The sequence below is a fragment of the Lygodium microphyllum genome, chromosome 2 (genome assembly GCF_053477565.2).
Source record: "Lygodium microphyllum isolate KBCC chromosome 2, Lygodium_microphyllum_v1.1.10, whole genome shotgun sequence".
Lineage (NCBI taxonomy): Eukaryota > Viridiplantae > Streptophyta > Polypodiopsida > Schizaeales > Lygodiaceae > Lygodium > Lygodium microphyllum.
This window is the reverse complement of record NC_141136.1, coordinates 18223732-18242431: the sequence shown is the minus strand read 5'-3', so window position 1 is coordinate 18242431 and position 18700 is coordinate 18223732. Positions and strand designations below refer to the sequence as shown.

The 18700-nt window shown below is 38.7% G+C and overlaps 1 pseudogene; it reads left to right on the top strand.

Moving 5' to 3' along the window:
• The first annotated feature begins 4122 nt into the window (after positions 1-4122).
• LOC148039523 (peroxiredoxin-2E, chloroplastic pseudogene) lies at positions 4123-9297 on the top strand (annotated as a pseudogene).
• The last annotated feature ends 9403 nt before the right edge of the window (positions 9298-18700 follow it).

The window sequence follows — 18700 nt, the reverse complement described above, 5'->3', positions numbered from 1 at the left end:
ATGTTGTGCATGCATGTTTAGACGGACTTGGAGATAAATACAAGATCTTTAGGTCATCTATGAATGCAAGGGATAATATCCTTGATTTTGTAGACTTGATTTCTATGTTGATACTTCAAGAGAAGAACCTTGGGTTGGAATCCTTTTCTTTTCAAAGTGAAAATAATTCTGAACAGGTGTTTTACTCTACTAGCAGAGGTAGAGGTCATGGTAGAAGCCAAGGTGGTGGTCATGGTCAAGGCTATGATGCACAACAAAATAGAGGACACTCCCAAGGAAGGGGGAGTCCAAGTGGGCAAGTTGAAAATTGTAATCGCTAGCAGAATTCTATGATAGCAAGGAGGGTTGGTATTGTGGTCAGAAAGGCTACATTTCTAACATTTGCTTCAAAAAGAAGACTGAAATTAGAAATTGAAAATAGTAGCAAGGTCATTATGCATCCAGTAGAGTAGAAAAAATGATGATAGAAGTGAAAAGTGGCTTGTGCTTTGATGTCAGAAAAAAACTTGCCTCATTATTATTGAGCTAAAGGAGTTGCTACTGTTGTATACATTATGAATAGGATACCCATTGCCATTATACATGGTATTGTACCCAAAGAGAAGTTTAGAGGTAGAAAGCCAAATCTGTTTCATTTGAAAGTATTTGGATGTATTGCTTATGTGTATATTCCTCATGAGTTGCACAGGAAATTGGATCCCAAAGCAAAAAAATATGTATTTGTTGGATATTGTCTGGGATATAGATATTATAACCCTATTACATGTGAGCTAAGAGTTAGCAAGGATGTTGTTTTTGATGAAATAAGTAGTTGGTAATGTGCAAAATGCAGTTGAGATTAATGAGTATGAGAGTGTGGCTATGCAAAAAATAGGTCAATACTCACAAAAATTGAGTGGACCACAAGGGTTCCTAGTCATGGTTCTATTGATAGACCTTGGAGTGGTAGATTGAGGTCACAGGTTACTCGACCAAGTACATCACAAATGTTAAGAAAAGGTAAATAGAAAGTTGAGAACTCACCTATTGTGACAAATGTATCATTAGGTTTTTCTCATGTTGATGCTAATTTAGATGACTCTGAGAGCACAGCTTGGATGAGGAGTTTGGGATTCCATCTTTTAAAACACCTAATGTGTGGAAGGCACAAGAGGATGTTAAAGCATTTGGTAGTGATCCAGGTCTACAAAGGTCAAGTACAGTGAGAAAGCCAACATAGCGATTGACATATGATAGCTATGTAGCTCATCACTATGCATATATGGCTAAGATTGTATATGATGTGGAACCTACTTGTTTTAAGGATATAGGGGGTAATGAGCATTGGGATTGTGCTATGTATAAACAAATGGTTACACTTATGGATAATGACACATGGGAGTTGGTGCCCTTACACTTGAAGGTAAGAAAGCTATTGGTTACAAATGGATTTTGAAGGTTAAAGATGGATCTGTTGAGTGTTATAAGACACGATTGGTTGCCAAAGGGTATGCCTAGACTTATTGTATTGATTATGTAAAGACTTTTACTCTCATGGCTAAAATGCCTACTATAAGGGTTGTCAAAGTAGTGGTTGTATCAAAAAGCTGAATTATGCATCAAATGGATGTTAAGAATGCCTTCTTGTAGGGGGAGTTGCAAGAGGAAGTTTATGTGGAGTAGCCACCTAGTTATGTGAATGAGAATAATCCAAATTATGTATGCAAGCTTTGTAAGGCCTTGCAGGGGGGGAAGCAAGCACTAGGGACATGGCATGACATGATTGCAAAATACCTTGTGAAAATTGAATTTCACAGAGCACACAAAGATCACTCACTCTATGTATGTGAGAGTGATGCATGCATTGTGGTCATTACTATATATGTGGATGATTTGATCATTGTGGATGAAATACCATATTAGAGAATTTGAAAAATTTCCAAGTCTCAATTTCGAATAAGTGATAAATATTTGACCATGTGGCTAAATCTTGATTCGTATTTGAAAGTGAAGTTTGGGAAGGTAGCTTATATAGCATTCAAGGTAGACTCCATCTTTAAGTAAGACCACAAGATTTGACCATGTGGTCAAAGAATAAAGGTTTTGGGGGTTTCCAAAGTGCATGAAAATTCCCAAATTCCCTAATATAGTGTTATGATATTGAGACAAAGATTGACAATGTAAAGAGTCATCTCAAGGCTAAATTTGAGATGAAGGATTTAAGAGAACTATGCTATTTTCTTGGCATACAGATCATCATGACTCTAGAGGAGGGTATATAGTTGTCATAGAGAAAATATGCGTTGGAAATGTTGAAGAAGTATGGTATGATTGATAGCAAACCTATTTCCATACCTTTGGATATTAATACTAAGCTCACTGCACATGAGGGTGACTTGATTAAGGAGGGTATATAGTTGTCACAGAGAAAATATGTGTTGGAAATATTGAAGAAGTACGGTATGACTGATTGCAAACCTATTTCTATACCTTTGGATATTAATACTAAGCTCACTGCACATGAGGATGACTTGATTGAGGATGTGACTATGCATTGGAAGATTGTGTGCAACCTTATGTATTTGGCAATCAGTAGGCGGACCTAAACTTCATAATTGGTTTGGAGAGTCAATTTATGTAGCTTCCATGGAAGCCACATTGTGATGTAGTGTGGCGCACTTTGCACTATGTCAAGTCTACATTAGACTATGCCTTCTAATAAGGTATAGGTGTACCATTGGATTTGTATGGTTACATAGATGCAGATTAGGCTGGTAGTATTTCAGACATGAGATCTACTCGTGTTTTTATGTTTTCCTTTGGCAGTGGTGCTATTACTTGGAGTAGCAAGAAACATCTGACAATTGCCTTGTCTAGTATAGAGGTAGAGTACAGAGGTGCTATAATTGCAGCATAGGTAGCATGGTTACACAAGTTGCTTGGTGATTGGGGGATGTAGGTGGATAAGAAGGTTATCATCTATTGTAATAACCTTAGTAGCATTCAATTGTCTAGGAAACCAGTGTATCATGCTATGTAGAGGTCCATTAATATTTCATTTGGGTGTAGGTTCTATGTGCACTAGCCACTTGGTTATGTGAATGAAAATCATCCAGATTATGTATGCAGGCTTTCTGAAGCTTTGCATGGGCTAAACCAAGCACCTAGGGAATGGCACAATAGGATTAAGAATACCTTGTCAGTATTGGATTTCACAGAGCAGAGGTTGATCACTCACTCTATGTATGTGAGAGTGCTGTAGGTATTGTGGTTATTACCATATATGCTGGTGATTTGATCATTGTGGGTGATAGTGAGATAGAGATTAACAATGTTAAGGGTCTTCTCAAGGCTAAATTTGAGATGAAGAATTTAGGAGAGGTATGCTACTTTCTCAGCATAGAGATAGTCAAGACTCCATAGGGTATATGGTTGTCACAGAGATAATATGCATTGGATATGTTGAAGATGTTGACAGCTATGCACGCTCTAGGTTGGGTTATAGGCTAACTCCGATTAGAAGGCATGGTCACTCTAGACCTAGTTGAGCTATACTTTGGCTTATTGTGTGTGATGAATGATAGAAGTCAAGAAGAGAGTATGTCTGTCTTTCTCTCTCTACTTGAACATGGTATCAAAGTTGTGTTGTTGGAAATGTTGCTAACTATTTCGCCTATGCTCATGTCTATATCAAAGTATCCTACATCTTGATCAAGCATTGCTTGTAAGTATTGAGTTCTCATGCATGTTGTTTGTGTCATCAGCTATCACAAAGAGGTAAAGCAATGAAGAAAATATATTTTTTCATTCTTCAATTCTCCATTTTCTTGCTTGTATATTACCATTCTCTACCAAGAAGAGGTACAATAGTAAAGAAAGCTTCATCTTCATTTTCCAACCTCCATTTCGTGCGTACATCTTGTGTTTAGCCTTTCTTTTTGTAGCATTTTGTTTCTGATATCCAAAGCTCAGAGTTCTGAGTGTGGCCATTATTTAGGTTAGGGCTCAAATAGAAATTGAGCTGAAAGAGAAAAAGTTAAGAGTAGAGGATGTTTTGAATGCAACAAAAGGTGTTGTTGAAGAGAAGGCATTGTCTTTGGTGGTGGATATACACTTCTTTGCCTTACTACCAAGGTGGATGTTATGAAAGAAACCCTTGGAAACCATGATCAACGGTTTGGTGCAGATATTGTCAGGAGAGCTTCGAGCTATTTGCTGAAACCCATTGCCAAGAATGCAAGGGTCAAAGGTAGCGTAATAGTTGAGAAAGTTTTGTCAAATGATAATTTCAAATTTGGTTACAATGCTACCATAGGGAAGTATAAGGATCTCATGGCTGTTGGAATCATTAATCCCACAAAGGTGGTGAGGTGTTGCCTAGAGCATGCTATGTTAGTTGCCAAAAATTTATTGACATCTGATGTAGTGGTGGTAGACATTAAAGAGCATGAAGCTGCTGCACTTGTTGGTAATCCTATGGATAACTCTGGGTATGGTTACTAAAATGGGGGATCTGGAAGTTAAGTATGGCATCTATACTACTAGTAGTGGAAGTTGGGCTTTCTGATCCTTTGATGCATATTGGTGCAACCTTGATGATGCACTTTTTTAGAGGAAATTACTCTCATATGTGTAACATAGAACGACCAGAAGCAACATATATTGTTTGCATAGTAGAAGGATGTTATTGACTGCAGTGTATGTTTAAGCAATCAAGCTTTTGAGAGATTTGGACAAGTAAAAGTTTCATATTTCAAAATCCATATCACCATGTCGTCATGCCTATAGTTGAAACTGATATTGCATTTGGGATTGGTCAGTTTAAACTACCGGATGATGAAATGAACATAGTTGGTGTATTGGATAAATTTTCTATTTAGGAATGCATATTGAATTTGCTGCAAAACAGAGCAAAAATTTACTGGTTGTTGTTGGAGATATTTGAGTTCTAAATTGGACAAGTACAAGTGGTTAGATGCATGTATGTCTTATACACATACTTGAGAATAAAGCACATGTATTGGTTGAGAATGCAATTGTTTATGTAGAGTTTATGCTGGTAAATTTTTTAGACAATTGTCTGTCAATAATGTTGTAGCATACCTACTTGTTCTTTATTCAAAAAATAAAGCCTACTTAGCAAGCAACTATGTTTTTGCAGTCAATTTACTATTATAAAATTTTTGGACTAAAACTATCCTGTATATACAGTGGTCAACGGACATTGGTTTGTGCAAGGTGTACATGATTTATAGGGAGTTAAGCACTATCTATGTTAAGACTGCATCGAATACATAGAGTTGCAGAGATGGCAAATGCTGATAGGACTGATAACATCACTCAAATAGTGGGTGAGAAGTTGGATAACAACAATTATGCTATTTGGGAATTCTACTTGGAGAACTTTCTCATCGAGAAAGGCTATTGGGATCTTGTGATAGGTGATGAAGCTGAACCTAAGCTTAGACAGAAATCCAACTCTTGAACAGCAAAAGGCACACCATGCTTGTAGAGTCTTGCACTAGCTCTCATTGTGCATTATGGATACAATGGTTATGCAGATAATGAACTGCAAGTCTCTTGAAGATTCTTGGAAAATTTTTGGTTAGATACTATGGTACTACCACTAGTGCCAAAAAAATACAGATGGAGTAGAAGTTTAACACGATGGACAAGAAAGAATGGTCCATTTAGGACTATGTGATTGAGATAAAGACTATTGCAGATTAGCTAGCATCCATTGGGACTAAGGTAGATAATAAGGATTTGCTGGCTGTGACTCTGAATGGTCTAGGACCGGAATATAAGTTTTTTGATACGTCAATTTCAGTCAGGACTGAGATGCCTAACTTTAATGAATTGGTATCCTTGCTTATCCATGAAGAAGTGAAATTGGGTTTGAGAATGAGCATGAGTAGCTCTAAGAACATAGATGCATATTTTTACTCTAATCAGCAAGGCTGTGGTCATTGAGGTAGAGGTTCTAGTCGAGGTAGGAAAATCCAATAGCATGCATCTCAGCATGGGCAGAGCAGCCATCATAGATTTGATGGTAGAGGTGGTGGATACTCCCATGCTACGAGGAGATCTCAATTTAGGGGGAGAGGATCCTGACACAATCAGACTACTCATGTTGAGAATGTAAACAAGGATAAATATTGCCATTACTGTGGCAAGCATGGCCACATTGCAAAAGAGTGTTGGAAAAACTAGGCTGATTGGAAGGGTAGACAACAGGATCACTATGCATCATCTAGTCATACAGAGCTTGAGATTGGTGAGAGACTATTTACTATGACTTATATGTGGAACAAGGGCAAGCAACAATAAAATTTTGGTAATATATGATATATAGATTATGGTGCCTCAAACCACATGACATGACATGATGGTGAGTGGTTTGATGAGTTGAAAATAGGTGCTAATGGCTATGTATGCATTGGAGGTGATTCTCAGCATGACATATCATACATAAGGATTGTTCCTTTGGTTATGCTTGATGGAAGAAAAAAGAAATTGCAAGATGTCTTGCATGTTCCATCGATCACCATGAATTTGTTATTTGTTGGTTAGATGGTTGAGCAGAATTTGCAGGTACGATTTAATAGAGATGGTTTCTTCATAGAGGAGTATGGAAGAGGATGTAAGTTGGTTGCTAAGGGCTTGAGACATGGTAGGATGTTTACATGAGCTGCAAAGATCCCTGAGTTGAATACTGCTATGTTTGCTCATGATAGAGCAAGTATCCAATACATTGATATTTGGCATGAACACATTGGACATATAAATGTCCAAAAGCTAAAAACTATGTAGCATAAGGACCTTGTTATAGGGCTACCAAGGTTTAAGTATGTTGATTTGGGACATGTATGCTCAGCATGGTAGTTTGGGAAATAAATTAGGTTTCCATTTGCAAAGAGTATATAGAATAGCAATAGGCCGTTATAGTGTGTGCACTCATATGTCTAGGGATCCACTCATAATGTATCACTTCGTGGGTCTAGATACTATGCGACCTTTGCGGATAATTATAGCAGATACACATGGGTATACATCCTAAAGCATAAGGATGGGGTTTTGGATAGCTTTATGGATTTTAAAGCTCATGTAGAAAAAGAGCTTAATTGTTATGTCTCATGCTTACAATTTGATGATGGTGAAGAGTACATGTCGAAGGAGTTTGACAGATACTTGGAAAAGCACGGGATTAGGAGAGGCAATTAAGTTACAACTATACTCCTTAGCAAAATGGAGTGGTTGAAAGAAACAACAAGGTAATTATGGAGGCAGCCCATAGCCATGTTGAATGAGGACATGCCTTTGTCTTATTAGGCTGAAACAACACTTACGACTATCTATGTCATGGATCGATAAAACTATAGCAAGAATACATGTAAAGAGACCTTATGAGTAGCTCTATGACTATAAGCCAAACATCTGACATTTGAAAGTATTTGGTAGTATTGCATATGTTCATGTTCCAAATGACAAATGGAAGAACTTGACCCTAAAGTAGTGAAATGTGTCTTCATCGAGTATTCATAGGAGATAAAGGCATACAAGTGCTATGCTCTGACTACATGTGAGATATTGCTTAGTTGTGATGTAGTGTTTGGTGAGTTAGTATCTTGGTATGGTGCTAAGAAGGTTATACTTCACAGGGCACGTATGCTGAAAATGGACAACAAGACACTATTTCTACTAGTGGACCTACTCAAGATGCATCTAGAAATGTAAGTCCTTGAACAAGAAGACTATAGAGCCATGGGTCTCCATCCATTGATATGGATATATCAGTGAGGGGGAGAGATAAAGGAAAAGAGAAGGTTTTTGATGATGTTACAGGTTCATTAACTTCAAGATATGACTCTATTGAGAGTCTGGATAGTAAGTTTTATTGAGAATAGAAAATGATGCTTACCTATAAGTGGCTTTGTATGAGAGATATGACAAAGATGTATGATCTAGAAGACTCTAGGAAGAGATATCCAAAATCCGATAAGCACGGTGAGGAAAAGTGGTACTACCCAAAAGCTATATAAGCATGTACTGGACACTCATTTCAATGAATTGTACTATAATTTTGTATCACTCAAGACTGTGTTTATGAGTCTAAGTTAATCTATCTTGAAACCTAATTCACTTGCATTACAATTCTCTATTTCAATCATGTTTTATGTTTATAACCTTCGTCCGCCATAGTTAACATAGCCATAGATCCGTGTTTCTCAACATGATGGTATTAGAGCCATGGTGAGCTATGACTAGCTTCATTAGAGTAGAGTCCTTTAACCATGTCTTATTATGAATGGATAGTAGGAGTTGAACCTACCTTAAGGCCCTTTGCCATATCCATACCTTAGGTTTTCTCTTCATCTCATTCCTTCTCATCCTTCTCTTCACTTAAAATCAACCTCGTCTCTTCTCTTTATGAGACTTCTCCTATATTGCTTCCATGTAAAATTTGCGCATTCTACTAACTTGATATTCGCATTGGAAGTTCTCCGATTGCTTTACCCAGCTCGATGCATCAGGCATCGATTCCCTTGAGGCCTCATTGTCTTAAGAAGAAGAGTAGAAGAAGAAACAGACCGGCAATTGAGTAGAGGGCAAGCAAGCATAATGATGGTCAAGGCTATGGCGTCTCCTTTGTCATCGCCATCAGTGCTGCCGCAGAGGTCTTCTTCCACAAGCCTGCCCTGCATGCTTACCAGATCCAAGTCCTTCGCCCTCACGTCCTCTACCTTTCTCTGCAACTCAGGGTTGTTGAACGCGCACAGGCAGTCCATCGATTCTCCCCGTAGCATTGCTGCCATCGGCCGGCAAGGCCTTGCCCCCATAGCCTCTGCTTTCGTCTCGACAGCTGCCGCTCCCATCTCTGTTGGACAGAAGCTGCCAAAGGCCACCTTCGCCTACCTCGACAAGGATGGCCAGGTGCAGACCGTCTCCGTCAGCAACCTCACCAAGGGCAAGAAAGCTGTCTTCTTTGCCGTGCCCGAGCCTTCACCCCCACTTGCTCCCAGAAGCACCTGCCCGGGTTCGTGGAGAAGGCTAATGAACTCCGTCCCAAGAGGGTAGATACTAGACACCATCGCGTGTATTTCAGTCAATGATGCCTTTGTCATGCGAGCATGGGGAGAAAGCATTGGGGTGGGTGACAAGGTTCTGCTACTGTCGGACGGAAACCTTGGCTTCACCAAAGCCATGGGAGTGACCCTGGATTCGAGTGACAAGCCTGTGGGGGTGTTGTGCAGTCAGTTCGTCTTGCCGAAGGAGGAGGAGAAGAAGATTAAATCTTCGCATCAATCTAGGCGATGATAGGCTGGAAGATTCGAAGGTTGGTTTTTAAAGCTCACGACCCTGCCTAATAGCCTATCATTACTCTAGCTATCATTGAAAATCAGGTATCCTCTTATCGTTAAGGTTGAAAATATCATATTAAGACCCTTGTTCACACTTGGAAATTTTTTTGGTGTGCATTCACAATGATGTAGTAAAGCCTCCTCTTACAAACCCTTCTTCAATATGCCGGCTCCTTCAAACCAGTCCAAATTTATAATGTGTCAAGAAGACTGGAGCAAAAAGCATATGCCACACATCAACAAAAGGGACAAAGAGCATAACCAAGGTAAAGAGTATGAAGACAAAAAGAAATAAGAAGACCAAGGAGTCCAAGAAGATTAAAGACACCGAGAAGATCGAGAAAAGCAAAGGATGCCAAATAAGCATGGAAAAGATTAAAAAAAAAACTTTCTGCTACTGACAACAAATAATTTCCCATAGTGGATCTTCTGTAGTGGATCTTGTTTCCCAAAGTGGATTTTGTAGAAACCCTACCAAGATATAAAGTTTCAAGCCTTAACTTGACTAGGCTGCCAAAGAGCTAGTCTCTCGGGCCATGTTTACATACAGGAGGAGCAAAAGCCAGCAAGGGTAGAGACTCATCATTTGAGAGGGGGTGTTGAGAATAGCAAATGATGCTTGCCCATAAGTGGCTTTGTATGAGAGATATGACAAAGATGTAAGATCTAGAAGACTCTACAAAGAGATGTCCAAAATCCCATAAGCATGGTGAGGAAAAGTGGTACTACCCAAAAGCTATATAAGCTTGTACTTGAGACTCATTTCAATGAATTGTACTATCATTTTGTATCACTCAAGATTGTGTTTATGAGTACAAGTTAATCTATCTTGGAACCTAATTCACTTGAGTTACAATTCTCTATCTCAATTATGTTTTATGTTTATAACCTTCGTCCGCCAAAGCTAGCATAGCTCTAGATTCGTGTTTCTCAACAAGTTTGACATATTTGCAATGGTTATACTTGGAGTTAAGCAGAGATATATACCGCCTCATGAGAGAGTGGAATCTAGTTCACCTTAGTTGCAGAGATTGTAGAGAGAAAGGAAGCCTATGGATAGGCTTACCTATAGTGGACACTCAGTGAGACATTATGCATACATGACAGAAGTGTAGAAATACAAATAGCCTACATCTTTTACAGAAGCAATTAAGGATAAGAACTAATGCAAGGCTATGGATGATGAATATGAGGCTTTGCTAAAAAATAAAACTTGGAATTTGGTTGAGTTGTTCGAGGGAAAAATACCTATTGGATGCAAGTGTGTCTATAGGGTAAAATGTAAATGTGATGGCTCACTAGACAGGTACAAATCTAGATTGGTAGTGAAAGGATATGCACAATAGTATGGACTGGATTATGAGGAAACCTTTAGAATGATTGTTAAGATGGCATACTGTACAGATTGCTATTGCATTTGGCTACATCCAAAGGTTGGAATCTATATCATACGGATGTTTAAAATGCATTCCTGAATGATGATTTGGTGGAAGAGGCTTATATGGATCAGCTAGAGGATTATGTGCATCCTAACTATCAATCATATGTATGCAGATTGAAGAAAGCATTGTATGGCGCTTGAAGTAAGCCCCACGGGTATGGAATGCAAGGATCAGTTCCTACTTGTAGACACTTGGATTTCAGATGAACAAAGCTAATTACAATTTATTTACTAAGAAAATAGAGATAGAATATGTGATTTTGGTGAACTATGTAGATGATTTGGTGATCACACGTGATGAAACACGAGGACATAAAAGTCATGTTGTAGAACGAATTTCAGATTACAAACTTGAGAGAGCTAAAAATTTCCTTAGGGATTCAAGTTATGTGTACATCTCATGGGATCCAGATGGTGTAGAAACGATATGCATAGAATATGTTGGAGATGCATGGCATGCTAGAATACAAACCAATGGACACACCACTAGAGTAGAATGTAAAGCTGGCTGTTGATACCGGAAATGTGATAGAGAATGTGACTATGTATAGACAGATGGCTGGCAGTCTGATCTATCTTACTATCGCTAGACCAGACTTGAGTTATGTAGTTGGGTTGATTAGCCAGTTTATAAAGTAGCCAGGGAAACCTCATCTAGATGATGCGAGAAGGATCTTGACATATGTGAAGGGTACATTGCCTCATGTGTTGTTCTATGAGCATGATAAGCCTACTAAGCTTACAGGTTATAGTGATGCAGATTAGGCTAGCTATGTGTATGACACAAGATCAACCAGCGGATATGTATTTGGTCTTGGAAGTAGTATGGTCAGTTGGAGTAGTAAGAAACAACCTACTATGGCTCTCTCAAGTACATAAGTAGAATACAGAGGTGTAGCATTAGTTACACGTGAGGCTCCTTGGCTAGTTAAGTTGATGGATGACTTAGGGATTTATGTGGATAAACTAGTCAAGATGTATTGTGATAACATGAGCCGTGTGCTCCTAGTAAGCAATCTAATTTATCATATCAAAGCACATAGAGGTACATTACCATTTCATCAAGAAAATGGTACTTGGAGGCAGGATAGACCTAATTCGTGTGAAGACCAAAGACTAAGTGGCAAACATCTTTACCAAATCACTTGGTAAACATAAGTTCACTCATTTTAGATCATTGCTTTGGATATGAGAAGTGACTTGAGCTTGAGGAGGAGTGTTGACAGCTATGTAATCTCTAAGTTGGATTACATGCTAACTTCAGTTAGAAAGCGTGGTTTCTCTAGACCTAGTTGAGTTGTGCTTTGACTTAGTGTGTGTGATGAATAATAGAAGATAAGAAGAGAGTATATTTCTCTCTCTGAGCTTATGGCCCCTATGTCTGTCTGTCTGTCTGTCTGTCTGTCTCTCTCTCTCTCTACTAAACATAAGAAGTATAGTATGGTTGATTGCAAGCCTATTTCTATACCTTTGGATGCTAATTCTAAGCTTAGTGCTCATGAGGTTGACTTGATTGAGGATGCACTTATGTATCAGAAGACTACGGACACCCTTATGTATTTGATGATCACTATGCTAAACCTAAACTACACGGTTAGTTTGGAGAGTCAGTTTATGCAGCTTTCATGGAGGCCACATTTGGATGCAATTTGGATGCAATGCGGCACACATTACGCTATGTTAAGTCTAGATTGGAATATGCCTTATTCTACTTAGTAGGTGTACCATTAGAGTTACATGGTTACACAAATGCAGATTGAGTTGGTAATATTTCACACACGAGATCTACGAGTGGCTTAATGTTTTCCTTTGGGAGTGTTACTGTTACTTAGAGCAGCAAGAAATAGCCAATAGTTGCCTTGTCTAATATAGAGGTACACTCGTAGAGTATATAGATTTAGCAATTGTAGCATGTGAGATAGCTTGGTTATGTAAGCTACTTGGTGATCTGGGGATGTAGGTGGATAAGAATGTTACTACTACTATGATAACCTTAGTAGCATTCTATTTACTAAGAACCCAGTGTATCATGCGTGGACCAAACACATAGAGGTTCATTACCATTTCATTTAGGTGCGGGTTCTCATAGGTGATATTAACTTGCTTTATGTTAGCACAGAGGATCAAGCTGCTCACATTTTCACCAAGGCCTTGGGAGCTGAGAAGCTTCAATGCTTCAATGCTTCAAGGCTATGCTTGGAGTTCATGAGCTCATGCTGAGCTCAGGGGTTGTGTTGAGATGTCAAGCTCTACATGAGCTAACATCCACTATGTGCCTTGGTGATGTGGCATGATATGATTGATTGGTATGTTAGGTGACCAACATAAGGATATGATAGTGATTCTACAACTAGACTACATCCACGTAGTCCATCCTTGGTTACGGCACATTCATTGATCCACCTCTTCCTTTCTTAGCATGTTTACACTTAGTGATGGCATGTACATATATTGTGGTACTTTTCATATTTAGTGGTTTATTATGTTGTAGACTTATTTTGTGTGGAAGAAGAATAAAAAATTCAGCCCTATCTCTCTTGTGTTGTTGCAACCTAAAACGGGCCCAACATAGTGGCTCTAAGGCACTATCTAGGCTTCTACTACTCACCTAAAACCACCCCACATGGCCTCGCGGCCCCAGGAGCATCTAAGAACTTTGCGTTTGTATGGTTTTGTAATCCAAAGAATGATTATTTCTCCACTCCTTAGAGGGAGTCCCTAAACACGTTGGTGTTATATACCACATGTAGGCACACACAAAGAGAGCACCCCTTGGTTGATCACCGCGGCTCCACGACGGCTCTCCTACACCCACCTCAAGGATTGACCCCAAGATGCACCATGAATATAAAACATATTCGAAACAAACTCCACTCTTTCAATTAAAAAATCCACGAGTTAGTTGATAAATCTCACCAAATAACTCCCAAGGAATTAAATATCTAGCCCTATAGCTTAGGATACTTCATACTCTTAGCATCGGTCATCACTCATACAAACATTTGCTATGCATCTAGGATATGATACCATATGGTGCATCAATGCAAGTTTGTATATGACCATCATGCTCATGTACATTTATCCATTGAAAATTAGCAATGTGAAAGTGCAAAGACAATTCATTTCATGATTTTCTTTTAGTACGATAGTGCTTCATTGCTTAGGGCTTGTACACTGAGCTTCCTCGTGTTACTAGACCCTTTTAATTTTAAACAACCACGAGTACTATACGATATGCATCATGAAACATTAGAGTTTAGCCTAATTTATCCACTCAACAACCCCTACTCCCTACTGTTTAAAATTTTGCATGCATTGATAGGTCTAAGGCGTGGTTTTTAATGTATTTTTCTTTATTGAAAGCCACAAAAACTCACTTTAACAAAGCGATAGGACTGAATTGAGGATAAACGTCATGTTTCAACTCTATCATACGTTCACAAACATAAATTCATTTTTTCTTATTTTTATGATGCAAAAAACTTGATTTTTTCATATTTATTTATAGAAATTAGGTGACAATTACTGATTTTTTGATTTAGACTGATTGCTCTTATGGAAAATGGTTTTCTTAGCATGTTTCAATCCATGGGAATGGAAAATGCACACCAAAAATCCAAAACCACATATTTTTCCTTAAACTGCATAGTCTCGAGTTTTGTGATGTCATAGGGAATACGCGCAGGAGTTCGTGAAAGTCACTCGCCACAGGGACACAGCAAGATGGGAGCAAAAGATGATGAAGAGTACACAAATCACGGTAAATACATGGAGTAAAAACGAATAGTTAGGTTTTACATTCTATCGTATACATATGTGGGCATGGTTAGGTGAAGTGGGGAAAACAAGGATTTAAATCTTCACAATACATCATCACACAAGATCTAATACACTGAATTCTTGATTTGAGGCACTCAAAGGATCGTTTTAAATAAGCTCAAGGTATCTTTTCTCAAAAGATATTCAAAGCTTGGACTCAGAAGAGAGAGAAATATGCTATGGATATGCATGAAAGAGAGGAAAATTGAAGTGTATTTGGCAATGATGATATGGTGCTTCCAAGTATTAAGGTCCCAAAGATTGAGGAAGGCCACTTCCTAATAGACATATTCACCAAAACCATTAAAAAGTTTGATTACTGCAGTAGGTTTGTGACTCCTTTCCCATACACCATAATTGGATAGAATGCTTGTCATCAACTGTCCCTTCATCTCTTGTCAGTTAGTTGCCATGTACAAAACATGGGCTCTACAAAAACAACATTATATTCCTCCTACATATTCTTCTCTTTATCTCTCAAAGCCTTCAGCACGTAGTACTGCCTATTCTGAGTGAGGTTAATAAGCACATTCTTTTCCAAATCCAAAGTAACGATGTCTCCCATTTTGCACTCCTTGGAAAGGCCAGAACCCTTAGATTCTATAGGGTACAATTCCCCTGTTGCCACAGATTTCCTAAAGAAGATCCTTGCATATGATTTTGCAATGACATCACAAACACTGAATGCATTGAGTGCAACCGGGGCATGCTCTAAGGATGAGCCACATCCAAAATTGGCTCCTATAATGATCACAGGATACTTGGTCTTGGTTTTGCCCTCTTCGAAAAAATGGCCATACGTGGAAGGTAGGCTAGTGATGAGGGCTAGACTGCCCAGCTTCTCATACTCATCAAGCTTGGACGGGACAAGGGTCAAGTGCTCAGTGGGAATGATCTGATTTGTGTCTTTGTTGTCTTGGACGACAAAGCATTCTAGCGAGCAAGGAAGAGAGGGTGAGGACAATTTCCTACATGATGAACTTCCTAACTGCAATTTTGCATATTGGTAGTTGTGTTGTGCTTAACGTCATCAAATTGTTTTGACATTGTGGTTTGAACTCCGCAAGCTCTTGCATCAGCATGATGACGAGACGTTCACCAAGGAATCAGTGTTTGTCGCCCCACTCACAAAGGGAGAGAAGCTTCTCCTTATTTGTGTGTTCCCATGTCACCCCAAAGTTTGTAGGTTTCTTCTCCTTGTAATCAATGCCATCATTATGAATAGCCCCAGCACACAGTTATCCAAAAAGCATGGAGTTTTTTCCCTTAAAAAGCTTGACCTTTTGCTATTCTTTTTTGTCTAATTCAATGAAGCTCCTTATTCAAATCAAGCGACCCTCACGAGTGAAAATGAACTCCAAGATTGATTGCCAGTGGATGGTCAAAAATCCCAAAGCACTCAAATATAGTAGCTCTTGAAAATAACAATTCAGTCTTGTCTCTAGTAAGCCAACCTTTGAAAGTCCCTCTACTTAGTAAGAAAATGATTCTTTTCATAGTCATTTCTCTTTGATGCTCCATTGGTTGTTTATAGTGTGCACCCACATAGTTATTTTGTCCAACTGTTTTAATCGAAAGAGCTCATTGCATGCCATCAACTAAAACATGTCATCACATTCCTTAGTATTATGGCCATCTAGTAGCACCTGCATGTGATGAATGTTGAAAGTAGGTGCTTCTGAACTGAGCTCGGGGAGGAGAGTAATGGAGGCAAGATTGATGCTCCAAGGCGGCCTAGAATGAGGGAAACGATATGAAGGATTCTCCTTATGTACACTATGGTCACTTGGTTTATTTGAATAGCACTAATGACATGTCTCAAAATACTCCATAATTTCCAATTTGAATCTCATAGTGATGGTAACCAACTTCAACCTTAATCGAAGAAGTTTCCTTTGAGAACAAAATTTCTGGCTCATATGAACTCCACCTCTTGAGTCTTTTAAACCTTATATTTTCTTCATAAATTCCTGATTTTTCATGTGATGTGTCCTACCAAAAATATGTTTTGAAATAGAACTTTGTGCTCATCCATTCATGACTCGAGAAAGTATGCAATGTTGGATCCATGCAATGCAATCAATTAAATGATGCTCCACACAAAAATTATGAATGCACTAAAGAGAATGTGTCTAGCATAGCTACATGTGCTTGTGCGTCATGCAAAAATGCAAACAAAAAGACACACACAACAGAAACAAATTTCTAATGACGCTGACTAATGAGTTCAAATTCCTGGCGAACTACCCTCGTTCACAGTGGTGGATGCGCAACATCATGACATCCCTCCAAACCTGCACATCCTCTGGCATGTGCCAACTTGTTTACCACTTACAGCATTGTTCCCACCAGGATCATATGGGTGATCATCTATGAAATATGACAAGTAGGTAAGTTGCCATAGGTTATCACAGCACCCTCTTGGATCATATGGACAAATCAAAGTAGGTATGTTTTTGTAGATCATCACTACATCGAGTGGCTTGATCTTCTCTCCTGCAAAAATATTCTCCATAGCATCCAGATCTTCTTTGGTTGGTTGATCTTTAGACAATCCTGTGACTACAAATTCTATTTTCTCCTTCAATGGAACGAGTCTTGTTTGTGCCTTGACCACATTGATGTTTATATTCATATCCATCTTTATAAATGGCATAAACATTGGCAAATCCTCATCTCACTATCCAAAGGTAATCTGACCTTCTTGTCAAATGTCTTATATTTTGTCTGTACTTTGACTTCTTTGCTACAACCAATAAATTTCAACCCTTGCTATAAATACTCTGGTAAACACAAATTTTGTTGTGTATAAAAAACACCTTGTAAATATTTTTGTTGAAAAATTTCAGCAAAGAACATATTTTGTTGGGAATTCTTAGCACCCAAATTTTCTTGTTGCATGAAATCAAAAATTTTGCAATTCATTGCTAGAGAATGAACCTATAAGACATATGCCAACTCTTGATTTTCAGTTTTCAGCAATACTGAAAGATCCTCCATAGTATCTGAGCATGATAGCCCATCATAGAGACCATCAATAACCTCCTTATCACAATTATTCTTCTCAATCTTCTTCAAGTCCGTAGTCATCTCAATGTTGGAAAACAACTTGAATCCAGGTTACTTTTTTGGCTTCGGATCTTTTGTCTTTGGGGCTTACTGATCTTCCTGTACTTTTAGCTTCAGAACATCAGGCATACTCTACTCTGGTTCTGAAGAAGAAGGTTGAGAAGATGGATCACTCCTCCTAGTCACCCTCTTCGAACCTTTAGACTGATCATCATATCTTTTCCATTTTTGTTCAACAAGCACTTTGACTCCCTGAGATTTCACCATCTTAGAAGAATTTACAGGAGTAGAAGAAATTGGGGCTGAAACTGGAGGTAGACTATGCAGCTGCTACTCCATTCTAGACATCTTTATTAGTATGTCTTTTAAGTTCTTTGATATCTCCTCCATCATATATTTGACAATCAGTTTTGTAGTTGGTCTGACAATTGCAGTAGGAACAGGCATAGGCATAGACATAGGCTAAGAAATAGAAGTAGCAGATGGTGCAGTAGGAGAAGTAGGAGAGGTCGTGGTAGGAGAAGACATCATTGGTGGTGACTACATCCCATTCTGTAAGCGAGCCTTCCATCTCTATCTCTTTGTCAATGTAGAAATTGCAGCGACAACATCCTGCCAATCCATCTTCAATCCCATAGGCTGCATACGGTCCTCTAGCAGCTTCCCCAACTCATCTTATAGTGCACGATTAGTCACCTATAAGAATAACTCCACTTTCTCTGAGTTCAGAGCTCTTTGCTCTAGTGCATCCAACTGGTTGTATTGCTCTTTAAACTCCCACAACAATTTAGAAGCAACAAGTCCTTTGTTGGGTTGGTAAACCCACTCTCTGAATGTCTTCCGTGTAGCAATACCATAATCCTCTAGAAAATATTCATCTTTGAGCGCTTTCTTGAAAGAATCCCAAGTAGAGTCTTGTACAAACAAAGTTGTCACTCTAACTCGCAAAGTGGCCATGACAAGCTGCAATAAATAATTGCTCCAATTGGTCGGAACTCTGAAGAAGCACATTTGGCTTTCAAGGCTTTCA